This window comes from Cervus canadensis, chromosome 21, assembly GCF_019320065.1.
Source record: "Cervus canadensis isolate Bull #8, Minnesota chromosome 21, ASM1932006v1, whole genome shotgun sequence".
Taxonomy (NCBI): domain Eukaryota; kingdom Metazoa; phylum Chordata; class Mammalia; order Artiodactyla; family Cervidae; genus Cervus; species Cervus canadensis.
The window spans coordinates 44,714,099-44,729,247 of NC_057406.1; the positions used below are offsets into that span (position 1 = coordinate 44,714,099).

Here is a 15,149-nt window from a genome sequence, read left to right on the forward strand (position 1 = left end):
AATGGGCTGCCATGCCCTTGCCCAGGGGATCTTCCCAACCCAGGGATTGAACCCAGGTCTCCTGCGCTGCAGGCAGGTCTTTACCGTCTGAGCCACCAGGGAAGCCTGTAAAGACAGGCTGCCTTTCTTTAAAAAAAAGCTGCCAGGGGTCCAGGCATCTGACCCAGGTCTGGAAGAGTAAGAACACATTTACCAGACTGACAGAAGGAGGGGGGGGGTATGCTGAGGAAAGGACCAGCATGTGCGAAGACAGGGCGGTGAGGAAGAGTCTGAGCGTTTCCTTAGGGAAGGAGGGAGGGATGGGACGGCAGGAGTGAGTGGGGCGTGAACGTGAGGGCGAGGGCAGCGGAGAACCAGTGCAGGGCTGTCAGCGAGAGAGTGCCTGGGTCAGGCTTGCATTTCAGAAATAAGCATCCGTGTTTCCTCTGACTCTTCGTGACATCGGTGCTGTCTCAGTCCGACCCCATGGTCCCGATCTTTGTGGCTAACTGGTACCAGTCGATTGCTGTCTGCTGGCCGAGCTGGTGCCGTCACACCTTCCGCATCAGATCTGCATGCCCCCCTCTAGAACTGACCGAGCGCGAGGGGGAGAGAAGGGACAGGGTGGCGTCTGCCTCTTGCATGCACCCGCCAACTGGCTTCTGCTCGAGGAGGCCCAAGCCATGGCTCTCTGGGTAGCTGCAGAAGGAGATCTGGAAGCTTACACGATCTTTCATCCTTTTCTGTCCAACAGAGCTTTTTGTCCTTGTTGTTGTTGGCAGTGAACACTCATCCCAGGGGGAGGCTGAGAGCTCTGCCAGCTCCCTTCTCATCAGGAGATTGAAATAGTGATATGAAGAAAACTCCTCCTGTCTCCACAGCAACCTCCCGGCTTAGCCTCACGATGTACCGAACGGTCTTAACTTAATTGGAAGGGTTTTTAGGGGAGAACAGTCAAGACAGAGTCACTGGCAACATATTCCTGGAAGCAGAATGCATCACCTTCTTAACTTAATTGGATAATTCATTTTAAATTGGGTGTGCAATCACGACAGGAAAATGTTTGTATTAATAATACATATCTAAACCCAACTGCCTGCACCGAGAAGCCTGGCCCAGGTGGAATTCTTTAATTCCTCCAAATAAATTGTGTGAAGATTATGTGATGTATTGTCTGTCAGAGTGGAGAAAGCAAAAAGTCCGGCGAGCATTTGTGTCCTGGAACTTTCTAGAACACCTTCGTGGGTTGTGAAACTTCACAGAAGACCCGTCTATCTTGGACTCTGTTCGGGGGTGTTTTGTGTTTCAGACGGTCCTGTGCTCAGCCCTGGGTCCGAGTATTGAGGGCCGGGCGTGTTTTGTTGGGTGTCTTTTTTTCGTGTCTCTTCAGCCGCTTGGATGGTTAAAAGTACAACAGATGGCCACTGGGCTTTGCCTGGGGGCCACGGGGATGACCCGGGCCCTCTCTGCAAGCTTTTGGGCTGGGACGCTGCCCGGAAACCTGCGAGGTAGCTGATGGCCTCGTGGCAGGCTTCCAGCCTGGCCCTCGTTGCCCGGGAGGGAGCTGCTGGCGTGAGGGAGCCAGCCTGCCGGGGGGACCCTGAGGGTTGATTAGGGGTGCCGCCTGTCTTGCACAAACTTCCAGGCCAGCTTCCCCTTTGGCACTCACTGTTCCCCCAAATAGGGCCGTTGCTAAGAAACACCCAGAGTCTCGGGAGTCACTTCGACACCGTGCTGACGAGGCTGCAGCGCTCGGCAGCCTGGCCAAGTCCGCTGACGTCAGGCCGTTGCCCAAGCCCACACCAGCTTGCCGGCATGAGCCTTCCCAATTCTGGGCTTCTCGTGGCAGGCAAATTGAGTGGTTGTGGAGATAAACTGACAAAACCCCTAGTGCTCACATCACACCGCCCACCACCCACCCACCGGGCCCAGCTGCTCCCCTGCTCCTTCCCATCTCCTTTGGGCTCCGGCGACAGTTTATCTCAGTTCCTACCCCACATTTGTGACAGAAACAGGGAACGCTCCCATGCATGGAGCCTCTGTTTTGAGCTAGGCCCTGTTTAGAAACTCGTTTCCCTGCATGTGAAATGCCCATCGGCTCTGTCAGCAGTGGACCCATTTTAGAGATGGGGATACTGAGTCTCAGGTTAAGTTACAGATTCAAGATGAGACGACTGGTGAGCGGCAGGGCTTTCTACTTAGGCGTCTCAACCCCAAGGCCCATGCTCAGGACTATAAAGCTGGAGGGTCACACAGCTGCAGGGCCAAGAACTCAAGCTTGAATCTGGTAGGTATTCCTAATGTTGATGATTGCCCCAGGGCAGGCGGGGAGAAGGGCATCGCCTCCAGGGCTTGTTGTTTGAAATGACAATGGAAGAACTGCTGGCAGTGTCCTCCGAGCCTGCTGAAAACATGAGGTGGTGGTTCTGGTGGAGGAGACTTCCCTGGTGGTCCAGACCCCACACTGCCAATGCAGGGGGCGTGGGTTCGATCCCCAGTCAGGGAACTAAGATCCCACATGCCACCTGGCACAAACACTAAAAACAAAAAGCTTACCTGTTAAAAAAGGCCAGATCAGAGCATGGCCCCTCTGCTCATGCACCTGCCCGGCGCCCTGCGGCCTCCAGGAAGGGTTCCAAGCTCTTTACTCCATCTGGCCCCAGCCCGACTGCCCTGCTGCCCCGCCCCAGCCCCAGGCCCTCTTCCAAACCTCACGTGCGCCTGGACTGGCCCTCTGCCTCTCCCGCCGGGCCCAGGTCGTCCTCCAGCTCCTGTTCGGTCACCTCCTCCCGCTGACTGCACGCTGGGCGATGCCGCCTCTGCGCTGCGCTCCTGCCTCGCTGCCTGGGAGCTGGCCCGCCTTAGTGCTCTGCCAGTCCTATCTGACTGTGCGACCCCATGGACTGGAGCCCACCAGGCTACCCTGTCCGTGGGATTCTCCAGGCAAGAACGCTGGAGTGGGTTGCCGTTTCCTCCTCCAGGGGATCTTCCCGACCCAGGGATTGAACCCACATCTTCTGCGTTGGCAGATGGGTTCTTCTACCAGAGCCACTTGGGAGCTGGGACCACGGGAACGCAGGATGGAGGGAATGATGAGCGGCCACTGAGACAAGAGGCGCATCAAGGGAAATCCACCCTCTTTGAATGTCAGTGTTGGAAGGGACCTGACATCCCCTCCCACCCTGCCTGCCCCTCATTTACCACGTGAAGACCCGAGAGGGGAAGCGAAGTTCCAGGAAAATCAGTGGCAAAGCCAGAATGAGATGAGAACGTGCTCCGAGACCACCTGTGGTCCCCAACCCCCGCCCCCTCCAGCCACCTGCCAGTGCTGGCAGCGGCTGCTCGAAGTGGGGTCACTGCCAACAGCTCCCCCACCCACGGGGCAAAGAGGGGAGCAGTTCTGCATTCTATTTTATTAACACTCCAGAGACCTTTTAATAAAAATACCCTTGAGTGTTGAAAGGGGGCCAGTGGGAGACAAGACTCCTGCCCAGTGGGAAGAAGCTGTGAGCCCGGGGGTGGGAGGATGCCCTTAATGCCACGAGGTCTGCCCCCGCCCCCAGTGGGGCAGCAAGAGTTCCTTGAGCCGCAGTGCCAGGAGGGTTTGGAAGGGCGGTTTGCCCGGCGGCTTAGCAGTGCCAGAGAGTAAAGAGATCTCATCCCAAACCGCATGGAAACCTCCCCCGGGAGTCAGTCAACTCCGAGACAGGGTTGGAGCCCTTTATTGGCAGCGCGTTATTCTTAGAAGTTGCAAGTGGGGGCGGCTGTGTGCACGCTGTGTGCAGGCTGTGCACTCCGGGCTTCCACACTGCACCCAGGGCGGCCCAGGCCGCACCCGCCGGGTGCCCTCGGCCCCGTGATGGCCCGCGCGCCGGCCGAGCTCTCAGAGAGGAACCATGCCTCGCCACCCTGCTGGACAGAGACATTAAGAAGGAAGAGGATGTTTCCTTGGGCTGCTGTGACAAATTAACACACAAGTTGGTGGCTCAAAACAATAGAAGTGCATTCCCTACAAGTTGTGGAGGTCAGCAGTGTGAGGTCGAGTTATCAGCAGGACCAGGCTCCCTCCAAAGGCCTTCGGGGAACCTCCTTCCTGGCCGTTTCCAGCTTCTGGGGCCCCTGGAAACCCTTGCTTCCTAACCTGTAGCTGCATCCTCCAAGCCTCGCCCCTGCCTTCCCATGGCCTTCCTCCTATGTGTGTCTCTGGAGCTTTCCTTTCCTCGTGGGACGTCGGTCGCTGAATTCAGTGCTCACGTAACTCCAGGACGATCCCATCCTGACGTCCTTAGCTGATTACATGTGAAAGACCCTCCATCCAGATAAGGTCTCATCCCGAGGTTCTGAGTGGATGTGGGATGTATGGAAGCTCTGTTCACCTCATGAGCGAGGGGGAGGACTGCTCCCGGGCAGGCAGTTCAGACTCATGGGTTGGGTCTCAGGGGTCCTGTCATAGCTGCCCTAGGGCAGACGATGTGCAGTGAGTCTGCCCATAACAGGTTCGCAGCAGAGCCCAGTATGGCTGGCCAACCACTGTGTCCCCTCGGGTCCAGGTGGCGGGGCGAGAGGAGGCAGGGGCTGCCACGACCGTCTGCGTAGCTGTCAGATGCTCCACGGATGAGGATGGAGCCAGGTTCCCTTCCTTTGCCATTCCTCAGAGCCGAGCAAGGAGCTTTTCATACAAACGCGTCTTCAGTGTTTGCTTGTGATGGAGGAGGAGCTTGGAGCATGACTCCTACAGTGAGTTCTTGTTCTGATTTTGGAGAGAGGACAGTCAGTTTCTGTGTCGGGAAGGAGTGAGTCAGACCATGGTCTGGATGGAAACCCAAGACGAGGAGCTGAAGCCCTGGTGTTGGCTGCAAAGCCAGGAGCCTGGAGACTCCCCTTTGCTGCTTACTGGGTTGTGTACTCAGCTCTGAGCCCCAGATTCCTTATCTGTGAAATGGGTTTCAGAGTGTTGCGAGGGCCACATGAGTCACTGTGTAAGCCTTCTGTGACTGCATGCCAAAGTACCCATATAAGGAATTTTGACTACTTGAAGGCAGAATAAAATGAGAAGACAGTGTGATATAATGAGGATGCTATTCAATTAGATCATTGCTTGCTGGGCGAAATTCCACCGGGTTAGAGCTCAGGCTCTAAAGACTTCTCCGAGTGAGGCACTGACATACATTGGCCTTTTAGAACAAACTGCCCTGTGAGATATTTTTATTTCTCTTTTAGGAATGAACTAGACATCTAGTTGGGGAAAGCAGCCATCTAATACATCTTGTTGTGACCTCTTGAATTCGTTTGTATGATTTTCAAAGATACCACTGTCCTTTTGTTTTGAAGATTGTTTAAAATTCACTTTCCTAAATTCATGTAAAAATGTTGCTCTGAGGATATCAACATTTTATATTAAATGTGTTCCAGTTCATTGAATTGAGGTAAGGAAACTGAAGCCGGCAGAGTTTCAGTACCTTTCCAAGGTCATGGTAAGTAGTGAAGCTGGGACTGGAACCGGGGCAGTTTGCCCCTGTGCTGGTCGCACTTCGCGTCTGGCCCGTCCAGGCTCTGGGCCTGTCTCCTTGCGGGAGCACCTCTACCCGGGCCGTGGATCCGGGAGTTGTCGGGTGCTCTCCGTCCTCCCTCTGAGCCCTTTTGCTGCTCAGGGGGCACAGCCAGGCCGTGTCTGTGGACACCAGCTTCCTGTTGTTTTCCCATCACTCGCGGGGGTTCACGTCTCTGGTGGCTCAGACAGTAAAGAATCTGCCTGCAATGTGGGCCTCGGGTCCATCCTGCTGTGGTGGGACCGCTGGGTCCCCAGTGCCTCCTGCCAGGTGTCCCCTCAAAGCACACACCTCCTCTGCCCTGAGGGTGGGCAGAGGCAGCTCCGTCTGGAGTTACAGATCAGCCTCAGAAGGGCCGGCCAGCCTCAGGAGGCGTTAGCCAGGCCCTGGCTTCCTGAGCAAGGGGCTGGTTTTCCCAGGTTCGCCGCAGTTGTCCCGAGGCTTCTCTGGAACGCAGAGCCGGTGGTCCTGGCAGGCTGACTTGGGTAGCAACCTTTCAGCTGCTTTCTGGGAGAGGGTGTGCTGGTGGGACAGAGAAGGCTTCGTCTGGGCTCTGGACAGAAGCTGGTTGAGTCACAAGCTGCGTCATCCTGGGCACCTAAGGTTTTTAGAGCCTGATTCTTTCTCTGAGTTTGACAAGCAACACATAGGAAACATAATTCTTTTAATGTGAAAACACAGAGTAAAAAATTACGTCTCAGTGGTAATCCTACTTCTGTCAAATTTTATTATACATCTTCCAAGATTAATTTTTCTTTTATATGTATATATGAGTGTATATATAATTATTTTGGTTAAAATAATGGAAGCATTTCAGGCCTGCTGCTTTTTTACCCTTATTTTATTTCAAAGGGGCTTCCCTGGTGGCCCAGGCGGTAAAGAATCCACAATGCAGGAGACCTGTGTTCGATCCCTGGGTTGGGAAGATCCCCTAGAGGTGGGACCATCTATCCACTGCAGTATTTTTGCCTGGAGAATTCTATGGACAGAGGAGCCTGGCAGGCTACAGTCCAAGGGTTGCAAAGAGTTGGACGTGACTGTTAATTTAAAGACATGGGAAAATGCTAATGATGTATTGTCCCCTGAAAGAGCCCTGGGAGATTCCATTATAAGGTCCACCCAGTACATTTTTAAAAGAGGATTTAAAATTTTATTTATTTGACTGCCCCTAGTCTTGGTTCCCTGACCAGGGATTCGGGGCCCCGAGCTGAATTCACAACCAGGGATCCAGTCCAGGCCCCCTGCATTGGGAGCACAGTCTTAGCCCCTGGACCACCAGGGAAATTCCCCCACCCAGTATTTAACCTACCCCTGTGGATTGGAAAATTGGGTATAACCTCACTTCCAACCAAGAGCCTCGACTTCTGCATCTTTAAGATGGGACCACCGTGCCCATCTTGCAAGGCAGCAGAGCACGTGGAGCACGTGGTTTGTTCCTGGAAACACTTGCTGCTTTCATTTGCCCTTTCTGGCCACAGGTTCCTTTCATGGAGGATATCCAGCCCAGCCAGACAGATGTCCCCCAAATAAGTCCTTCCCATTTCCCCCTCCCGGGATCTCGTTGTCAGGCACCAGGGCCAGTGGCTCGCATCACCCTCCCCAGGGGCCGAAGCCTCGGGGGTGCTGTGGAGCCGGGCTGTTCCCCCCTGCCTGGGCAGCGTGTTCCCTGCTCCGAGAGGCAGCAGCGAACAGGCAGATGGGCCGGGTTAGCGTTGGCACCAGTTGTCAGGCTGGGTATGCGGCATCTCTGCCGAAGCTGAGGGGCCTTCTGACAGGACATGGGCTCCGCAACCACTCCCATCCTCTGCCCTCCACCCCCCGGCCCCCAGACCTGAAGCAAGGGGCGGGTGTGAGGTTTACTCACAGTGGATGTCAGGTGCTGGCCACTCGAGGCGTGATGGACTGAAGCCTGGAGTTTCCTCTTTGTCTGAACCCAACTAAAGAGAACTTCCTGCTTCTCTTCCTTGGTCAAGATGTGTAAACTAGGCGGGTTTCTGTCTGCCAGATGATCCACCTGTCGCCCAGAGCTGTGAGAATAAGCACGGCCTTCTAAGATGTTTAATTTTGACTCTTCAGTTGTTATTAAAGCAGATAGAGGGTGGATTTTTCCTTTTGTTTTGTTTTGCTTCAATGGGAGTGTAAAAATCAAAACAGTGAGAGCCGGTATATATTGTGGGCTTATCATGTGCGTGTTCCGCAAGGTTTATGTGGATTACACATTCAGTCCCGTGAGGTGGGTGGTAGGTTGGTCCCCATTTTATAGATGTGGAAGCTGAGGCGCATGGCTGATAAGAGAGAGGGGTAGCGTGTGACCTCAGGCCCGTGACTCTGGAACACTCTTTGTCATCCCAGGGGCAGCGCTCGTGACAAGGTCAAGAATTTATGGAAAGATCCGCCACCCTGTCCTCTGTAGCCCTGCTGCCGGTGTTGGGTTCAGAAAAGGACAGTTATGTGTTACGAGTCTCAGACATTTCTCTGTGTTGAGAACAAGATAGGAAAGTTGTGGAATCAGGGGCAGGGGTCCTGCAGTCCCTGGGAACCCTGAAATGGTAGAGGAACAAGAGGGCTGCAGCCCTGCTGATGGGGAGCTCAGAGCTGGACTGGCTCCTCCCCGGGGGAAGGGCAGTGCTGGAAAGGAATGCAAGCTGGGTAAGAAGTCTGAGCGCTGAGAGCCCCTCGCATGACCCTGTGTCAGAACTGGGGTGCCAGGCCAGAGCCCACACACGCAGCAGGTATTGCTGGGGACTTAGATAAGTAGAACTACAGTTTAGTAAGCTCTCACCCCGTGGCTCAGTGGTAAAGAATCCGCCTGCCAATGCAGGAGACTCGGGTTCAGTCCCTGGTCTGGGAAGATGCCCTGGAGAAGGAAATGGCAACCCACTCTAGTATTCTTGCCCGGGAACTCCCATGTACAGAGGAGCCTGGCAGGCTACAGTCCATGGGTCACAGAGTCAGACATGACTTAGTGACTCAACAGCAAGTTCTCACTGAAGGCATGAGGTTGTGGGGCCTTGCATATAGCTCCCAGTGTCTGGGAGTTTTCCAATAAAAAATGTCAGCAAAAATGCACATGCCAATACATATACGCGATGCTTCATAGGGAGCTTTAACCAGCCTGAGGATTAGCTACAGAAAATTGTGTTTGTCATGGGGTGAAGCCTCCGGCTTCCTGCCTGGGTTTGTTCTATCCACAGTGAGGGTCATTCATTCAATAAACGTGTAATGAACTTAATATTATCCTTCATAACATCAAAATGAAGAAGGTAAATTCAATTTCACAAACATCTCTTTATTACCCTGTATGTAATTTTTTTTTTAATTATGGAACTTAATAAACATACGTCTGAGTTCTCCACTCTAGGGGATTATTTACACACATTCCTCTTTCTTCGGTGGGAGGAGCAGGCAGAATTGGGCATGAGGTACATATTTGAACACACCCATGGACACACCTATTTGTGTAAGTAAGCCTGGAACCTGTCAGGGCAGCAGGCAGTGGTGAGGGAGATGGAAATGGGACCCACGCTCTCAGCATATCCGCCTTGTTAGCGTGAGGTAACCTAGGGAGGCTCCATAGGACCAGGGGTGGCTGGTGCTTCCGGAAGGCTTTCTTTGCACGAGGCGACCATGGTGCTGACCCAGATGGACTGCTCGCCCTGTAGGCTCCTGCAGTCTTAAAACACCCACTGGGCAGTGGCGATGGAGGGAGTGGTTTGGAGACCTGAGCTTCTACTTCTGATGGAACTGCCTCTTGGGGTGTACTGGATGAATGTCGCTTTTCCCCTTTGCTGAAGCTGGTCCCATCCTTGCTGCCTGTAACCTCATGCAGAATGCCAAGTCAGGAGTCCTCCTTGGTTGTGAATGCACATTTGATGGGAAGTTACAAGTGGAGGCTGGTCCCCCACATGTGGAGGGAAGCAGATGTGTGCAACTGTTGCTCTGAAACCACGCTTGGGAGAGTCACTCAGCCCAGCTGGACACAGACAGCGTTTGTCAGGTTACCAGGCAACCGTCAGCAACAAATACTTGTGAGCCTGGGAGGAAGGGGTGGAAAAAACAGACTTCTAAATATTCTCATCATTTTTCATAATAAAAGCCCATACCCAAGTGCTCTCATTTTCTGGGCTGTGTCAGTTAACCCAAGTCTTATGACACCTTCTGTTATGACCAGGGGCTCTGGGGTCTGATTGCCCAAGTACATGCTTGTGATTGGGGATGATTTATAGTCTCTGAGCCTCAGTTTGCCCATCTCTAAAATGGGAGTAATAACAGTTCCACTTTTTCAGAGGATTCAATGACTTGAGGGTGGTCAGGTTCTTAGTACACAGCCTGACACCTAATAGTTAGCAAATACTATCTAGTGTTATTTCCCTATACTGTGTGTTTTCTCAGCAAGCCCCTCCCAGGCTAAACCCGTGCAAGGAAGCTTTGCTTTGGAGACTTACAGAAAGATCTTCAAACACACATGCCACTGATACCATCCTGGGGTCTGCCCTGAAGTCATGTACAAAGGGGCTGTCAGTTCAACTGCCAGGCACACCCCTCCTCCCAATCTACCCACCCACCTGGATCGCTGGCCTTGAACATCGTGGTTGGGGGGTTTCCTGACAGGTTCCCCTCCTGTGAGCAGACGTCTCCAGTGTGGAGCTGGGCTCCTAAAGAGCTGGCCTGCAGGCTCTGCCTTCCTTCACACATCCCACCCTCCCCTCTCTCTGCCTCAGTCCCTTCCAAGCCTTCTATCCTTGCAGAGGTTTCAAATTGTCCAGGTAGCTAGATCGAATCCATCTTTCCTGTTAGTTTGTAGAGAAGCAAGACCCTGCCTGGTTCTTTCCAGAAACTGTTTCTTTCTCCTTTGGTCAGCTCCTGTCATCATCTCCATATCCCTGTCCCCGTGTCGCATTTCCCCCAAAAGCCCTCCCAGGGTCTAGCTGGTTCTCCTCACCAAGGCAGCGGCTACTGAAGGGCCCTGACTGTGCAGTGTCTCTGTCTTTCTGTTCAGAGTGGGGATTAGCAGATCATGGCAGTTGCCACCCAGCCAGCAGACGTTCCCACCATCTTCCCTTTAAGCATGCCAAAATTCTTCAAATTCCTTATGTTCTAGATGGACCTCGAGGGCATCATGCTAAGTGAAATAAGTCAGAGAAAGACCAATACTGAATGATCTCACTTATATGTGAAATCCACAAAAACTGAACTCAAAGAAGGGCACAGAGTAGCTTGATGTTTACCAGGGGCTGGGTTGGGGAACCAGGTACCGATTTCTAGCAGTGAGATGAGTAAATCTGGGGGATCTAATGTAGAGCGTGCTGACTAGAGTTAACAGTACTGTAATGTATAATGACAGTTGCTGAGAGATCTTAAATCTGCTCATGACAACAAAATGGTCATTATGTGGGTGAAGGATGTGTCAACTAACCTTATGGTGGTAAATGTTTTGTGATTATATATGTGTGTGTGTATCAAATCATCGCATTATACACCTTAAATTTACACAAAGTTCTATGTCAGTTATATCTCAGTCAAGCTGGGGGGGAAAAGATTCATTTAAAAAAAAATCTTTATTGAAGTATGAGTCAATCTATTCACCTATTTAAGGCATATCAGTCATGCCTTTGAGCCTATGTAGAGTTGTACATCCATCACCATGATCAACTTTAGAACATTTTCACTACCCACCACCCCCTGCCAATACCTGATTTTTTAACTAACATCCCCGAGTGCCTCCATTCCACCAAGTCATCCCTTAGGAGGTGACTCATCTATTTCTATCTCTATAGATTTGGCTCTTCTGGACATTTCATATAAACAGAGTGAAACATGTGGCCCTTGTGTCTGGCTCCTCTCACTGAGCTGAACTCGTTTGAAGTGCATCCGTGTTCTGGCCTGTGACAGCGCTTCACTCGTTTTCATGGTTGAATGACACCCTATCTTAAGACTCGCTGCTATTTTATTTCTCAGTTAGCCATCATGTGGGTTGTTCCTTACTCCTTGAGTTCTTCTTTTGTTTAATTAAAAAAAGTTTCTGGCTGTGCGGGGCTTTGTTGCACACACACACACACTTTCTCTAGCTGCGGTGGGTGGGGCTGCTCTCGCTGCAGTGAGCCGGCTTCTCATCCCGGCGGCTTCTCTCCTGGTGGTACACAGGCCCTGGAGTGAGGCGCAGCAGTTGCCTCTTGTGGGCTCTGGACACACAGGCGCAGTAATCGTGGCCCATGGGCTTTGTTGCCCCACGACGTGTGGGATCTTCCCAGACGAGGGATTGAGCCTGTGTCTCCTGCATTAACAGGCAGATTCTTAACCACTGGATCACCAAGGAAGGCCCCTTACGTTCTTTTTTAACACGTCAAGGCCCAGCTCTCTCTCTGAGTTTGCCTTTCCATTTCCAACCACGTTTATCACTTTTGTTACAGCCCCAAATGACTTCTTGGTTTGCTTGTGAGTGTAATCCCCATTCAGACATTATGTTCTGAATACCCATGATAAAATTAAAGGTTGGTTCTGTTAAAGAATTTATAAGACCCGCCAGAAGAAAGATTCAGCCCATACAGTTTCTCTTTTCTTCTATGTAATTATCTAGGCTCTAATGATTCACTGAGTTTAGACGAGTGTTCAAACCGGCTGAGAATAAAATGAAGTTTTGCCCCAGGGAGAAAAATATTATGAGTGAGAAGCAAAAATACCTTAGAATTATAGCAGAGAAACACACCAGGCTAGATGCTTTTCTTTTCATATCTATGGGCCGGGTGGCACTAATGACATCCTTATTTAACCCTTTCCTCCTTGGGAACTGATTTCTCCTGGGTGAGTTGTAGACCCAGGCCTGGTATGTCACCTGCAGAGATGCTGCCCATTAGGCCCAGGGGGCCTTTTAGGTTTATCAGATCTCTCTGAAGTTTCTGAAGGTGCTTTTCGGCTCTGCTAGTGAAGTGTGAGAATGAGGTCAGAGGGAGTCAGTAGGAGCAGGCCAGGGTCCCAGGCACTGGAACCGCCCAGCTTTGAATCTCATGCAGTCAGGTCTGAACCTCCCGTGTGGTGGTGCTGAGCCAAATTTCACCCAGATTTGCATTATTGGGATTTCTGGTGCTGCTTGGGAACCTTATGTGTCTCTCCGTTAGAAGCCTGCCCTGAGGAATTCCTCCTTGAAAATCTCAGTGGCTTGGTAATTATGCCCATCCTTCTTACTACTGGATAAATTCACTTCTGGGATTTGAGGATCCATCTAAAGGAGGACAAAGGCAAGTTAGCGGGCTGTAATGTAACAAGAGAGGAGGCAAAAACATATTTGTACACCAAACTGATCACAAGAGAAACATCAGAATTTAATTAAATTTCCTTTCATATATTTGAAAGTTGCTAAGAGGATAGATCTTAAAAGTTCTCATCACAAGGGAAACAAAAAATCTGTGTTGATTGATGTGAACCAGACTTATAGTGGTGGTCGTTTGGGAATATACACAAACATTGACTCATTATGCTGTGTGCCTGAAACTAATGTTATATGACAATTTTATCTCATTTAAAAAAGCTTTATATGAAATAATTTGTTTCCCTGAAACTCTGTGTGGACATGGGAACAAGATTAGGTTTTAGCATCAGTAACCTTGTGGCTCCCAGGCCCGTTGCTCCTGTCTCTGAGCTCATGTCATAGGAGGATACCTGCCAGCCTGCAAGTGGGTCCATGTGAGATCATGTGGGATCACTTGTGCATAATACCCCGGACAGAGCAGGTGCTTAGTGGGAGCTACATTTTGGTTTTATTTTTCTTCTCACCAGTTATCTATTCCACACGTGGTAGTATATATGTGTCTGTTACTTCCTCCATTCGTCCCACTCTCTCCCTCCCCTACTGTGTCCACAAGTCCATTCTCTATATCTGCATCCCATTCTGTCCCTGCAAATGGGTTCATCAGTACCATTTTCTAGATTCTATATATATGCATTAATATAGTAATTTTTCTCTTTCTGACTTACTTCACTCTGTATAACAGGCTTTAGATTCATCCATCTCACTAGAACTGACTCAAATTCATTCTTTTTCCTGGCTGAGTAATATTTCTCTGTGTGTGGGTGTGGGTGTGTGGGTGTGTTCTTTATCCATGCCATCTGTCAGTGGACATTTAGGTTGCTTCCATGTCCTAGGTGTTGTAAATAATGCTGCCATGAACATTGGGGTACATGTGTCTTTTAGAATTGTGGTTTTCTCAGGTATATGCCCAGTAGTGGGCCTGCTGGGTCATATGGTAGTTTTATTCCTAGTTTCTGTTCTCCATTTGTTGTTGTTCAGTCACTAAGTCATGCCCAACTCTTTGCAGTTCCATGGACTGCAGCACGCCAGGCTTCCCTGTCCTCCACCATCTCCTGGAGTTTGCTCAAACTCATGTCCATTGAGTCAATGATGCCATCCAACCATCGCATCCTCTGCTGCCCCCTTCTCCTTTTGCCTTCAGTCATTCCCAGCATCAGGGCCTTTTCCAGTGAGTCAACTCTTCACATCAGATGGCCAAAGTTTTGGTGAAGAGTCAACCCTGAATATTCATTGGCAAGACTGATGCTGAAGCGCCAATGCTTTGGCCACTGATCTACATAGTGGTTGTTATCAATTTACGTTTCCACCAACAGTGCAAGAGGAGCTACTTTTAAAGCTTTTCTCCCCAAAACGATTTTTTTTTACCCTGCTTCATACCCAGATTTTGGGGGAACAATTTACAAGGAAGCCCTTTTCCCACGGGATGGCGCTGCCACTTCTCTGTGCTCGATGACGACTGTCCTTGTTTTCCTTGAGTATCTTCACCAGCAAGCATCTGGTGTTTGCTAATGTTCCAATCTAATGACCCTCAGGAACAGTACAGCCTTTAAAACGAAGTCCATCCTCCCGAAGAGGGGGGTGGAAAATTTGCAGAGATTATTGGTTTTCATTTACATTCTGATGTTTAAGGACGAGAGCCATAAACTGAAGAGCCAGAATTAGATAACATCAACTTAAAATACTGTGTGAGTGTCCCAAACAGCCAAGTAGACACTTTGTGTTTTCCTCCAGCGGCTTTCTTGGCAGCAAATTAAAAAAAAAAAAGAAAAAGGCTACATGATTTAAGAAAACATTGTGGTGTTTGGTGATAATAACTTCCATTTCTATAATGCTTTCCAGCTTATAGAAGGCTTTCCCATTATTATTTCTTTGAATTCTCCCAAGCCCCAGAGGTCGGTAAGACAATACTGTATTATGGTTGGGGAAATGCTGCCTCCACCACTTACCTACCATGTGGCTGTGTTGGGTATTTAAAGGCTCTAAGCTTATTTCCCTAAGTTTTAAAATGGGAGTTGAATAGTCCCTTCCTGTTAGCATTGCGCTACAGATTCTATGAGCCATTGCAGAAACAATGTCAGTGACATAGTAAGTGCTTAATAAATGGCAAGAGTTTTATATTCCTAAGTATAAATAATCCACACTTCACAGACGAGGAAACTCAAAATGACCATCAGTTTGCTAAAGACCACACCGTTCGCAATCAGCGGACGCTGGAGCGCAGCTCTGATGCCTCCACTCTCGCCCTCTGTCCCCCGGGCAGTGCGCCATAGCTGAGATGTGTCATCAAGGCTGCTTGATGCTCCCGCCTGCAAAAT

General features: G+C 50.5%; 1 protein-coding gene across 1 annotated transcript in view; it reads left to right on the top strand.

Moving 5' to 3' along the window:
- ELK3 (ETS transcription factor ELK3) overlaps positions 1-15,149 on the top strand; it is a 67,359-nt gene that overhangs the window by 36,034 nt on the left and 16,176 nt on the right. The window lies entirely within an intron of this gene.